The following is a 13,600-nucleotide window of genomic DNA, read 5'->3' on the forward strand; positions in this document are numbered from 1 at the left end:
GTGACTCTACTGTTGCTGTGGTTGATAATTTACAGTATTGAGAGCAAAAGGCTTTTGTGGAATCTAGTGAAATTTGGATCTTAAAAGGAAATGAGGTAATAGATTGTCTGATGTGGTCAGAATAGGGTTCGAATGCAAGATGATCTTCCAGAGAAACCATAATATTATGTGAGAAAATCAAATTGAGACATATCAGCAGTATATTCCATGAGAACAGTGGTGCTGGAGACTGATGTGTTCTCTAGCCATGGAGCAGAGATATACAAGTGAAGAAAGACTTCGCCCTATCTCCGGTAATGTGCTTTAATGCTGATGCAGAAGGGCCTCAAGTGGATCTGGAATTATTTTTTTATTTTTCAGCAGCATAGCTGCATTTGAGGAATCATAGAACCATTGAATTGTTTGGTTGTAAAACACCTTTGAGATCATCGAGTCCAACCGCATGTGTCCACTACCACATCATATCTATGAGCACCTCAAAATCAGTGCAGGCAGGAAGCAATAGTGTAGGCAAGACGACACTGTGGATGTTTCATTACTTTAGTCTATATTGGTGAGGTTGGAAAGCATTGCGTGATCTGGAGCTGAGAAATAAAGGTATCATCAAGCTGAGAGAGGAATTCCAATTCAACCTGACTCCATTACTGAACCTGGGAGCATCTGAGATGCCAACAGGGATGATATTTTGTATAGTGTCCCGAGAACCTTCATCACGGCAAGCAGATTGCACACAGACAATAAAGCCATCATCAGACCGGTTGCTACTGGCCTCAACTACTGTGAAGAGCTGACTTCTCCTGACACCACCAGCTTTTCCAGTCCGGAGGTGAAATTGGTGTCTGTGCCTGGTAAAGTGTTCACACAGAAGTAACGACATCCTGCTCAGCTTCCCTTCTCCTCTTCCTGCAAAAAGAAATGAGGTGGCAGTTTTCTGCCTGAAGAAATGATTGCTTTTGGCCATGGTGAGTGATGGTGGAGCCAGCCCTGCCTCCCAGCCAGCCAACTCTTGGGTCTGACGCTCCCCCCGTGGCTGGAACACACGCACAGCCTGCTCGGGACCTGCTGCAAGACAACTGCCACCTGCAGACATTTTTCTCCTGTTCCAAATGTACTAGAGTTATCTGAACATTTGGTTTCGGTACAGCTTATTCTCCCTTAGTGAACAGCACGTTTATTTTCATCTTCTCTCCCAGCTGGTGTCCCCCGGTCCTGCCTGATAGCAGCAGAAAGTGTGAAGAAAATCAAAACAGTGCTTTGCAAGGCTTAAACGCACTAACTCACCCTTATTTCATATGCTGAATAAACAGTTAGAAGAGCTTAATAACTGCCAAGTCACGTTCAGGGTGATGCTTCAGCCCTAGTCCAGCGGATCAGTGGTGCTTTCCTCATCACGTTCTACCACTGAAGACTCCTACATTAGGTATGGATGTCTGCAAAGAAATTTGATGTCGTTGATTGTTTTTTGATCACACTATGTTAATCTCCCAGCACCTCAGCAGGCAGACAGCCTTTAGAAGTGGTCTCAAATGGTGAACCTTTAGCTGTCTCAAACTGCTACTGTGTTGGATGGTGGATGCATATAAAAAGTGCAGTGGATCCAAAAGCATCGTGGTAAGTGTCAGAGATTAGTTTGTTGTCAGAACTTTCATCTAAAGAAGTAGTCATTATTTTGTACATTATTGAAATTTGTGTTTAAATTCAAAGGGCGATTAGATGCTTTGGGGAAAAAAAAATCCAAGCAGCTCATAAGCGTAACGTATCAGAAATGCTTATTAATTTCATGTGCATTCCCGTATGTACTTTTGCTCCTTGAGAGGAAGCTATGAGATAAATTTATTTAAAGAGTGAAAAATGAGACACATATAATTCTTGTGTTTAATATTAAAGGCCAGACTGAAGAAGAGCACATAAAAGGTGTACCAGGAAAGCACTGCACGAGCCTGTAGGGAGGGTGTGGGTGTACATTGCAGAAATATGTGGACAATACCCCAAGAGAGTATATCTAAAGAAACTGCAGAAAATAAGTACAAGTGTCAGGAAAAAAGGACACACATGCACACACACACACAAGTTTAAGTGTTTAGCTTTACTGTCAGCAACTGATATTTAGAGATTGCTTGGTGTGCAGAAATTACAACTTTTCCATATTTACCTGACCATTTATCCAGTTCATACCCCAGCATGCTGCGATATTAACTGTAGATATTGGTGAGGCTGCATCTTGAATGTTACCTTCAGTTTTGGGCCCTTCTGCACAGGGAAGATATTGAGCTGCCAGAATGTGTCCAGAGGAGGGCGATGGGGCTGGTAAAGAGTCTGGAGCAAAAGGATTATGAGGAGTGATTGAGGAAACTGGGATTGTTTAGCCTTTAGATGCAAAGGCAGTCAGATATTCTTCCCTCCCATGATTATATGACTTTTCTAGTTTTAGTCATTGATTTTATTAAATGCAGTGTACTAAGTAATAGATGATGTCTTTGTTATCCAAGTAGCTAGAATAATGTCTAAATTGGCCAGCAGTACCATTTCTTTCACTACTATGTGAAATTCAATTTAAATTCTATTTTTATGATACAAGTGCCAATCTATGATAATTGTGTTACAGTAATTTAATTATAGTAACTTAAACTGCAACCTCTTTAATATCATGTAATTAGGTGTATCCAAGAAAGACAGTTTGAGTTACAAATTTTTTTGCTAATATTGGAAGCAATGTATGTAGATAGAAACTAAATAGTAAAGTTTGTTTAATGTTATTCTTGTAGCCACATAATGCTCAGTGTTAGATTGGCATTATTTGAATCACGCTCAGAAATTACTAAATTGCCACTTAGTAGATGACCAGCGCTGTTACTTGTTTAAGTCCTTATAATAATTTATGTTTAGGTTCTTATTTTTTCTGGCAATGAAAAAATAAGAGAACAAATATTAGGGAAAAGACTGTGTTTGCAGTGAGACCTAGCTAATATTTTCATCAGTTTTATTTTCTGCTCCAAAATTTTTGGCTAGAAGACAGGTCCAGGGACTTGGCATAACCTTACAACTTTGTAGCTTTTGAAATGCTCAGGAAACGGAGAGAATGATTTCAGACACTACAGTTTCCTAACAGCTATCTCACTCCAAACTGAGGCAAAGAGGAGGATGTAGGAAAAAAAAGAATCAGGTAAAAACTGAATATGTTATTTTTATGTTTAGACAAACACAGATTATTAGGAAAAAATTAAGGGAATTGCTGCAAGAAGGGTGGGTAATTTGACCTTTTTGGCTTCTGCTAGATCGCATGCCATTGGGTAGGACTTCACATAGAACATCAAAAGTACAAAAGAGGTCTCCAAGGAGAGCTCAGTGTCCAAAATGTTCCTCAGTACAGACACTGGGGACCTTTTAATGGACATAATTGTTTTGTCAGCTAGGAAATTCTGCATAACAGTAATGTCACAGCACAGCACATCTGTTGAATTTGGTTTTCAAGGAATGAATAAAAGTAATTATTTTCCTTGATTAGTTTCCCTAGCCAGTGGGTTGGTCGGTTCCTCAGTTTTCAGCAAATGTCATTCAGATCTCTTTGTGTCTCCTTGTGTTATGAGCAACTGCAACACTGTTGTAGGGGTACAGCAGCACATTTTTATCTCAGTAGCACAAAGCAGCTCTTGCAGTGGTTACTCCCGAGCAGCCGCTGGTCTTCCTCAAGTCATTTGGAGTCTGGAGCAGAGCCATGAAGAGCCCTAGGTCTCCAGCCAGAAGCCTTCTGCTGTGCTCAGGGAGGACTGAGGATGTTGCTATCTCCTGTTTCGTTAGTGCTGAAGGCAGGCGATGTTGTGTTAAATAAAAGGTATTCTCTCCTGCCTACCCGAGCTGCCTTTCTGAATTCTTCCTGATGCTCAGCCCTCTTATTTGGATCCATTTAGTCTCCTACACTAATCTTTTTCTGACATTTCTTAGGTGGTGTGGTGCATGTAAATATAAAAATTGGACTTCAGAGCACCGTGAGGGCTTACGCGTCTAAAATACAGAAAAGTAATCAAAGGGGATATGGGTTTGGTTTTAGAAAATTATTTTAACTTTTAAAGCAATACCATGAGCTTCTGGGTATGTCATAATTTTTTTTCATGTCCAAGAGGGAAAACAATGTACCTATTTGTGCACGTAAAGGAAATATTTCTGTCAGGTATATATCCTGCATGAGCTGCATAGCTAGACATACTGCCAATGAGCAATTTATTTTAGATGAGCATTGCATATATTTTATGTTAATTATCTGCACAGATATTAATTCCATCAGAGACAAATTAACCAATATCCTTAAGTAACTTACGCTCAGTGTTCCTCACACTGTTTGGTCAGATTTCATGTCAGAAGATTGACTGTTCTGCTTTTTCATGGAGAGAAAGACCTTAAAGAATCCTATACAATGTAGTCACAGGTGCTTAAATCAAAATGCCCCTGTGCAGTATGACAGAAGTAGGAAAAGCCTTGCTAGTAATGAGACAACTGTCTTGTTTACTTTAGAATTAGATCATTTATATCATGACACAAAATTCAGGGAGACCAGTAGTCACTTATTTCTTTTCTTTGTCTGTCAACTACAAATCTAGTTGATTTTAACTACATATATATATATATATATATATATATATTTAAATGCAAAATGGCAATATTGTGACAAATATTCCAGCATCTCACATTTTTGTACCAAAGCCCAAACCATTTTTGTGTGGTTTTGTGATTAGATTATAAAATGACCTTTCTTCCACTGGAGGAGGCCAAGATGAGCATGGATGAGGACTGATTCTCAATCACATGGAACTTCTTTAAGCCTATACAAAGCTGAAGACAGGACAAACCTCTGTAGCAGTTATCTGGGATAGCTCATTAAAAGAGTGAGTGAAAAGGAAGGTATTTTAACTTAATAGTCTAATAATAGTGAGTGATGCTATAGTAAATAGGTTGTTCCCGCCTTCTGATACAATTGAATAAGGAACTGTAATTGAAAAGGCTTATGATATATTGAAGTTCTGCTACTGAAGATGGCCACAACTGATAAATGTCACACAGTTTCAGAAAAGAGATGACTATAAAATATTAGAACAGCCTAGTACAAACAGCTGGCTTAATATGTTCAACAGGTGTAAAGGGACAGAAAAATCGTGGTTCCTTCATTTATATGCCATGTAATCCTGGTGTATAAATATAGCCTTAGCATATATGCATTTTTTATTATCCCACTCACTTATAGCATTGGTACCTATTATGCTCTGTATGGTTTTTATCCTCTGTAATCCTTTTATTCTCTCTGTGACTTTGCAAATGTTCTCCATAATGCTTTGAAGATTAATCCCATAATTAAAGGACATAGTTAAATAATGAAAATCTGGGTTGCTTATACTGAAGTGGCATGTAAAATCTTCAACCATTTAAGTACATCTCAAAGCATATTTCACTTGAAGTAACAAAGCACAAGCTAACATTTCCAAAAGGAGTTACAGCTGGTGATTCACGATGTAGCAGGTAAGTGTGACTATTGTATCCTGTATTATGCTTTGCCTGGAACATATTTCACTTAAAGTATTATGTTTCATTCATCTCTATTATTGTCATAAGACAGTAGAAACACCGTTCCTGTTTGCTAAACAGAAGAGGCTTGATTTTAGCAGTACACCAGGGTAATAATACACATTTGATTAAAGAAGCAGTGATACGTGCTGAACCAAAATCTAAATGTTCTACACCACAAATTACTCCAGTTCCTATTCGATGCCATGTCTGCCTATAGCTAAGCAGGTGATAAGATCATTCCAGTGGAGTCCTGTTTCTTCAGCTACTGATTTATTCTGATAGCTGCCTTCATGTGAGAAAGCTGTCCCACATCTGCTGCCATAACAAAGTTATTCTGATGGCGGAACAATAATAGACTAAGCAATCCTGCCTGCTGCCAGAATTCAGCAAGGCACAGATGGATGTTACAGTCATCAGATGTTTAGGCAGTAGAATACCCTGCTTCCAGTTATTTGTACTGAAATGTTTCACTCGGGGGATTACTTTATCCACTTGATCTCATCAGGTTTGGCTTGAAATGGAACCATGGTGATGACTTTTTATGGGTAATGGTCCATCACGTATTCACTAGGACTTCCCTTAATTTGCAGCCATGGGGATAAAATGACATGTTAAATAAAAATATGAATTCAGTCCTTTTTTTTTAGTTAAAAAGCTGCACCTGATAGAGTGTCATAAGAGTACTGAGCAAAATACTGTCTATCCTGTGAGCAAAACCCTGAGGCTAGAACTGAATGAATGATAACAAGTGCTTCACCAACAGCCAAAGTGCTTGTAGGAAGCATGACCTTTTTGGGTAACTGAGAACAAGTAATTTTGAATAAAGTTGGCAATATCACGTGCATTACTTGAAAAAGGTTGAATAAAATACTGTAACGTAGCAACCCTGTGCGGGCTATGCAGGATAAGGGGTGATTTCAGTTAAATATGAGGAAGGGAAAGAAACAATGGGAAGAGTTCACTGGAAAGGGGTTTATTCATTCTAAGACCTTGATTAGAGGGAAGGGGATCAAGAGTGGTTTTATCAGATGTTGGAGGTAATGCTAGTGAGTAACTTATGACCTTCTTATCTATGGGTATGGGCCTTGCCCTAAAGTTCCTGGCCTCAATACGGCTTAGTGAGCCGATATTAGTGAGCTATTTCAGTAGGACAAAACTGTCATCTGCAGGTGTCTGCCTCTTTCTTTCTCTCTCATTCTCTGCTGGGAAGAAAGAACACTTTTACTTGCAATACGTGAACTTTTTGCTTTCTTCAATCTCTGCAGGAAGGGAGGAAAAAAAACAAAGTTGAAAGTCAGTGTCCTTTCCATGCAATAGGTAGCAACAATCCTGTAATCTCTATACGAAATCTATTGGTAAGTAGAAATAGCAATTTGATAGTCTTTCTCTTAGAGTTTAAGAAAAGATTTGAGATTAGCTCTTGACATTTGTATTTGTCCTCCTGTGTTCCATCTGAAATGTGTTTTCTGAAAGAATTCAATTTTCTCATTTCCTATTTACTACTCTTGTTGAGGCTGCATTGTTATTTGGAAAGCTATGGAATTAAAATTTCTTGAAGTCTGTCAGAGACTGAAAAGTATAGAAACAGTTCCATCAGGGATACATTTGACCAGAACGATGCTAAAGTCTCTAAGGGTGAGCCCTTGTGATATCATAGAGTAATGAGTTTCTGTCAAAGCCCCAGTCTTCTAGCAACTTACTTCAATATCTATATACATTTTCTAATAGTAATATATATACCTATGTATGCATCATATTTATCTTTTTCTAATCTTTGTGCATCTTTACAATGGAGTGTGAGGGGAAGGAAGAGGCAACAGGCATGGGCCACCCTGTCGAGTCCCAGACTAATCCACATTTTATGCAGAAAGAGTACCTTTCTTCGCATCGAGATTGCAAGTAAACAGCCGAATGATTCTGCTGCTACAAGAATCAAGAATTCTGCCCTGGTGCAACCCCTAAATGATAACTGATATTTCTAGAGGGCTAAAGGAAAGAAATTTAAGTTAAACTTCAGAGATGGTTTGAAAATTCCCACCACCAAGTTAAGAAAAGGAAAAGTTACTCTAATGCAAATATAAGTGTCCTAAGAGATTGAGTGTTCATAAAATGATGCTGCTTCCAGGAGAATATTATTAAGGCATTATACAGTGAAAAAAAACTGTATGGAAGAGAAGGTTACTGAAGGTTGTGAAAGGTAACTTAATCCATCTCTCTGGCAGAAGGAATGGTAGAAGAATAGTGCCTTTAGAGCAAACCTTAAGTCAGTCTGTTCTAAATCTTCGCTGAAGCTAGTTGGGCAGAAAAATGTAAACCTCTCTGATTCAAGGAACTTTGTCCACCCCTTTCTCAGCTTTTTTACAGTGATAGTGTCTTATTTGCTTATCGGTGTTGGCAGACAGCTGAAGAGGATGATGTAGAAGACAAGGGAGCCACAATCTGTGGTCACAAATAGCCTGGCACATCAGCAATCTAATTTCAGTGGCAGAAGAGGAAACAGGTTTGCCTCTTCTGCCTGGCAAATCAGTCTCTGCGTTGGTCCTCCCCAGAGTGTCTTCTGTAATGATATACTCGACTTCAGTTTTTGCAAGACTTTCTAATTTTGCCTCTGAATATTATCAGTCTTCTTCAGTTATTTTCTAATTTACTTTGCTACCAGGTATCTCATGTTTCTCTACGGCTTTGCACTGGTACTTCTTGTAGTTTCCCAGTAAGCAGCCTGGAGAGGATAGGAGAAATATTTTTCAAATATGCCATACTTGCACACAGTTCTTATCTTGTCATTGTCCTCTCAGGACGGGTATTTGGAGAATACATTTTTTTTCCTGCTTTCTACATTTTGCTCTTCTGAAATGTCATTGACAAGAGCATCTAATGGCACTCTATATAAATATAAGAAGAAAGGAGATAAGTTTTTGCACTTTTGTTCCTTGCAGAATTCCTGAGAGCAGCAGCAATGGTGAAGAGGATACTAAAGAAGACAGGCAGACCAGGATAAAACAGCAGCCGTTTTCGAGCTGGAGGAGCCTCCCAGCTTAGATAGTAATAGAGAATAGAGTCAAGACATGCTGCTAATAAGTCCAGTATTAACTCACCATAATTACTTGACCTTACAGAAATGCTAATTCATCATTATGGCACTGCTATAAATAGAATATCATCATTTCACATTTTCCAATAAATTCAATACATTCTGAAATTAAGTACAGTAGTAAAATTTGTGTTTCCACGCAGTAACACACCGCAATCACTATTTAGCACTGAAGCCCTTTTTTATGAATGCAGGATTAGGGTTTAGTGCTGATTGTAATTTCAGAATAGAGACTGAATTTTCCACTGAAATAATAATTTGCATATTTCCAGTATATCTAGGTCAGTGCAGTTGTTTAGTTTATCTGGAAAATTGACTACTGTGTGCATTCTCTGATGATGAAAGAAGAAATCCACTGTGTAGTACTGAAGTCTCTTCGCTATTGTACCTCCCCTCCCATCAGGTAACTTTACAATGATAAAGGTAACTTTACAAACCCTGGGCAAACTTGCACAGAAAGCAATATCCCCTTTCCATTTAAATAATTTTACTAAGGCCAGAAGGAAACTTAAAAAAAACACTACACAAGCAATTGTAGGAATTTATTCCAGATGGATATGCATGCAAACATCTGAACTTTTTTAATATATTCAGTTCTGGAATTCCAGTTAAGGTCCACAAGGATCAAATCTGGTACTTTGCATTTTTAGTAAAAGATTAAGGTTTCCTTTTCGTTGTCACAGCCTATGCCTAGTGGTTTTAAGAGCAATTTGCGAATATTTACAAAGCTCTGAGACTAAAGTAATGATTTGCTGTATTTGCACTGTTTCTCTTCAATTCATTCTCTTCAGCTTCCCTGATCCAACTCATTGGATCATGAAGTGTTGAGAACCTTCTTGGAAAAAAACAATGTGGACCAAAAAGGGCCATGTACAAAGGCATTAGAAAAGCTGAGTGGCATAGTTCAGCCTTTTCATAAAAGAAACATAAGACACATAAAAAGAGGAGCCTGCTGCTATAGACTGAAGCCTGGTAAGGTAAACCAACATGTTATAAAAGTGAGGGGAAAAAAGATCCACTTCGTTTTTTCAGGGTGAGATAATGTCCTTGTTTACATAGGAGAAGCTGGTGCAGCGTAGGTACAGGAGCGTCTTTTAGTCACTACACTCGTACAGATACATTTTTGAAAGGTGAATCGGATTGAGATTGGATTTGCAAGTGATTTGGACACAGGGCTGGATATTTTGTGTTGTCCTCAGTTGTTGTGTGGCTGGTGGTGATGTGCTAATAGCATAAACAATGACACATTAGTGTATGCAAGGAATACGATATTCCTCCAAGAAAAAATTTTTCCCAGAGTTACTGCATCATCCTTAGAGATCTGATTGAAGTATCCTCCAGGATGTCAGTAACACCAGTGCAATGTAAAGTCTGTCTGAAAGGGTTTCTTCTTCCGTGACCCCTTTGATCCTGAACCCCCTCGATCTTTCAGAGAGCTACAGAGCTGGAAATCCATTTAAACTTTTCATGTGGAATACCGGTATTCAGCTGAACTGACATCAAAGTGAACTGGCAGATTAGCTCTGCATTTATATGCAGTGCTCTCACACATGGGTCACTCGGGGAAATAACGTGGCCTTGCTCAGCAGGCTTCTAGAAGCTGCCACGCTGCTGTGCTGTGCTGGAAGTAATTTTGATGTATTGTGCTTCTGGGTCCTCCTCATTCTGCTATTCCCAAAAGTCATGATTGCTGGTGGAAAAATATTCCAAAGTGATATTTTTGAAGGTGACTTGAGACTTGGAGCTACTGGGCAGCCAGCAGAGAGCAGCGCTATAGACTAAATAGCAGCTTGGCGTAACTATTACCTGAAATAGATTAAATACAGGCAGGAGAAATGCTTAGGCATGTAAACAATAAAATCCTGTACCTCAAACTGGAATACAATAGAAACAAATAGAAAGTAATGGATAAAATGTGTAAGCAAAAAGATGGATGCTGTTAGTAGTTGCTGGCTCTTTAATCTTCCTGCTCTGGGTTATTTGTCACTTGGTATAAATGTGCATGTTGCTTTCTATGCTATCAGTGTATCATATATAAATAACATTTTGGCTTATGTTGCATACATGATGAGCCCATTATGGCTGCACTGCATCACAGTAACAAAGTCACTATTTTAACATTTTTCCTTACATTCCATATTGAAGTTCATCAGCTACGTGGCTTTTTTTTCCCTTACTCTGTTTGTCATCAGTGAAATTTAATTTTCTTGTGTTGTGCCTGTCTTATCACTTTTAGACAAACAGAAGGTGTCTGCTGGGTTGGAACTGGGTGGGCTTTAAGGTCACTTCTGACCCAAACCGTTCTATGATTCTCTGAGATTGTACTTATTTGCTCATCCAGCCAACTGGTAATAATAGCTAACTGTTGAAAAGATTTTGGTTTTTTTTTTTTACTGAAAATGACATAGTTCTGGCAGAGCCTGTAGAAAAAGTCCTTGAGACAGCTATCTAAAAGGCATATGGAATCTGAATTTCACAATTGGTGATGGGTACTAAAAAGTGTGATAGTCCTGCCAGTATGGTACATAATTCAAACCGTGTAGATGTACCACATAATGTTGCAGCACCGCCTAGCATGAGATGTTCATTGCTAAAATTGATGTCCGAAGGACTGCACCAATGTACCTCTGCAAGTGCTTTAGCAGAGGTGAAAAAAGTGCATTCTCCTTTCTTTTCATGTATTTACTAAATATTCTGAAAATGTTGTTCCTAGAGAAGAAATGTAGCTGTTTACCATAAACATACATAAACAACCTTGTGTTGAGGTTGAACCCTGAATACTTAAAGAACATTTCAAAAACAATGTTTTCTCCTCCCTTACCTCTCACCAGTCCTGCTTCCCAAGAGCCTGATCAGGGCTAAAGTGCTTCTCACTACTCAACATTACAAGGCTTGGCTGTTAATAGAAGTATTGGAATAGATGTTCAAGGAAGCATATGGCTTTGCAAAACAGGGAGGAATTTATTTAGTAATAGAATTTTATTTAGCGATTGCTCATTAATTCTTTAAATCAGGTTTTGGTTACAAGTGTTTGCTTAAGTTTATGCAACATAAATTGCATACAACTACAGCTCAAACTGTTTCTTATGAATAATGTATTTGAACAAATACAGGCCTTTAATGTGTTTGCAGTTGATTTGTAGTCAGCTCATAATTTTTATGTCTGAGCTGATTTTTTCAAGTTGTTTACTCGTTTAGGTTAGAAGCAGAATTTTGCATATCTCTAAGTACTTGCTATGCAATTTTCAGGGTATGTGATTTATTGCTTGAGGTGTTTTTTTCCTCTCTTTGAAAGGCTCTGGGAGTCCACCCACTTGATAGATTCCTGAAGCATTTACTGTGTTTGAGTTTACTGCGCAGATAATGGAAAGAGAAGTGTAAGGTGATGAAAAACATTTCTCTGAGCAAATATTAATCCATGCAGTGGTTGTGCTATTATCTAATAAACTCTTTTGCATTCCTCCTATATGGCAATGCCTGTGTCCAAATATTCATGACTAAATAAATAATAGCATGCCTAGATTTGCATCATTCAGATTAAAGAAGTAGAATAAACCATGAGAAATATTCCAGGAAGAAATAATTTTATTGCAAAATCATGCTTTCTGAAACAGGAATGTTTCTTTCAGACCAGATTCTGAGAAATTTCTGGAAACTCTGCTATTTCTGGATGCAGATGTGCTGGTGCAGTCTTGCTCACCCTCACGGCAGCCCTCTTGAGCTGGAGTGGACTCAGGTACTTCTCTTGTTTCTTCTAAATGAACCACTGCAAATTGATCCAGCTTAAGTTCCTGCTCACCACCCAAACCCTTGCTTGATATTCAGTTGCCCAGAGCCTCCACTCACAGATGTCCTTAGAGAGAGACAAGCCCATGAAAATGAAATGGCTGGTTTTCTGTTCCATTGCTTTGCCCAGGCACCAACATTTCAAGGGAATGCCAGTCTGTGGGCTGGCTGGGCACTACCCACAGCCAAAGGGCGGCTCAACCTCCTTGTGAAGAAGAGTTGCCATCCCTGCAGCCATTTTCCTGGTGCAAGAGCCCTTTGGCTGTGATCAAGTGAGACTCACCCCATGGAAGGCTTCAAATGCTTCCAAGAGGTGTTGAGGCAAACTTTGCTTGGGCCTTTCAGGGTTGGGAGTGGAAAGGGAGAAGGGGACAACAGGCTTTCATTGGGAAGTGAGGCTTCACGTGCTGTGTTCTTATATCTGGTGTATGTGTGAAAATGGTGCTGAAAAGGAGGCAGTTTCATTGTTGCGTTTCTGTCCTTTTCAATGAGTGCTATGCAGATGCTCTCCAGGGCCAGAGCAGCAATTAATGCAGCACATGCTTTGTCCCAGAGTGATTAACCTGCAGAAATACCACTTTTAGCAGAAAGAGGAATCAAGTCATATCAGGCAACCAGGGAAAGATGACCATGGGAACACTCTGCAAGGCAAAAGACCGGAATTGGATCTCCTTGTTATGAGCCTTAGGCTTCATTCAGGCTCAGGTCTGGGGCTGTGCAGTTGCAAGTCCAGCCCAGCCTTTCCGGAGCAGTGCTAGCTCTAATGAGCACCTGTGTTACTCTCCACATAAAATATGAAATCAAAACCTGTATAGCTCTTCAGAGCTTTCACATTGCATTCTGAAAAGCAACTTGGATAGGAACGTGCTTTGTCAGTTTTCTCTGTGCTCTGCTTAGTACAGTCATGGCTGCGATGACTTACATTCTGCTGTGATTTTCCCAGGGCATTTTTCCTCTCCTGATGGAGAGTTAAGTCAGTCCTTAAAATGACTAGCTAAAAAAAAAAAAAATTAGGTGTCTGTAGGGTGGTGTCTATTAATATACCTTGTAATTAATACACCCTGGATACGTGTTGAAGAGACAGAATTTCAGTAACCTCTTTGGCTGGTGGGAAGTCCCTGTTAACAAGAGCAAGGGAGGAAAGCTAAACCATGGGTGCTCTGCAGC

General features: G+C 39.2%; 1 long non-coding RNA gene across 9 annotated transcripts in view; it reads left to right on the forward strand.

The window, feature by feature from the left end:
- LOC128852720 (uncharacterized) overlaps nt 1-13,600 on the forward strand; it is a 29,765-nt gene that overhangs the window by 2,196 nt on the left and 13,969 nt on the right. For 5 of the 9 annotated variants that reach the window (XR_008450721.1, XR_008450726.1, XR_008450727.1 and 2 more), the window contains exons 2-3: nt 4,731-9,050; nt 12,277-12,383. This is a non-coding gene — a long non-coding RNA (uncharacterized LOC128852720). Of the gene's footprint in view, nt 1-1,208; nt 1,421-1,516; nt 1,612-4,730; nt 9,051-11,942; nt 12,030-12,276; nt 12,384-13,600 lie in introns of those variants that run through there. The other 4 variants (XR_008450724.1, XR_008450725.1, XR_008450722.1 and 1 more) reach the window with 4 other exon arrangements.

The sequence above is a fragment of the Cuculus canorus genome, chromosome 7 (genome assembly GCF_017976375.1).
Source record: "Cuculus canorus isolate bCucCan1 chromosome 7, bCucCan1.pri, whole genome shotgun sequence".
Lineage (NCBI taxonomy): Eukaryota > Metazoa > Chordata > Aves > Cuculiformes > Cuculidae > Cuculus > Cuculus canorus.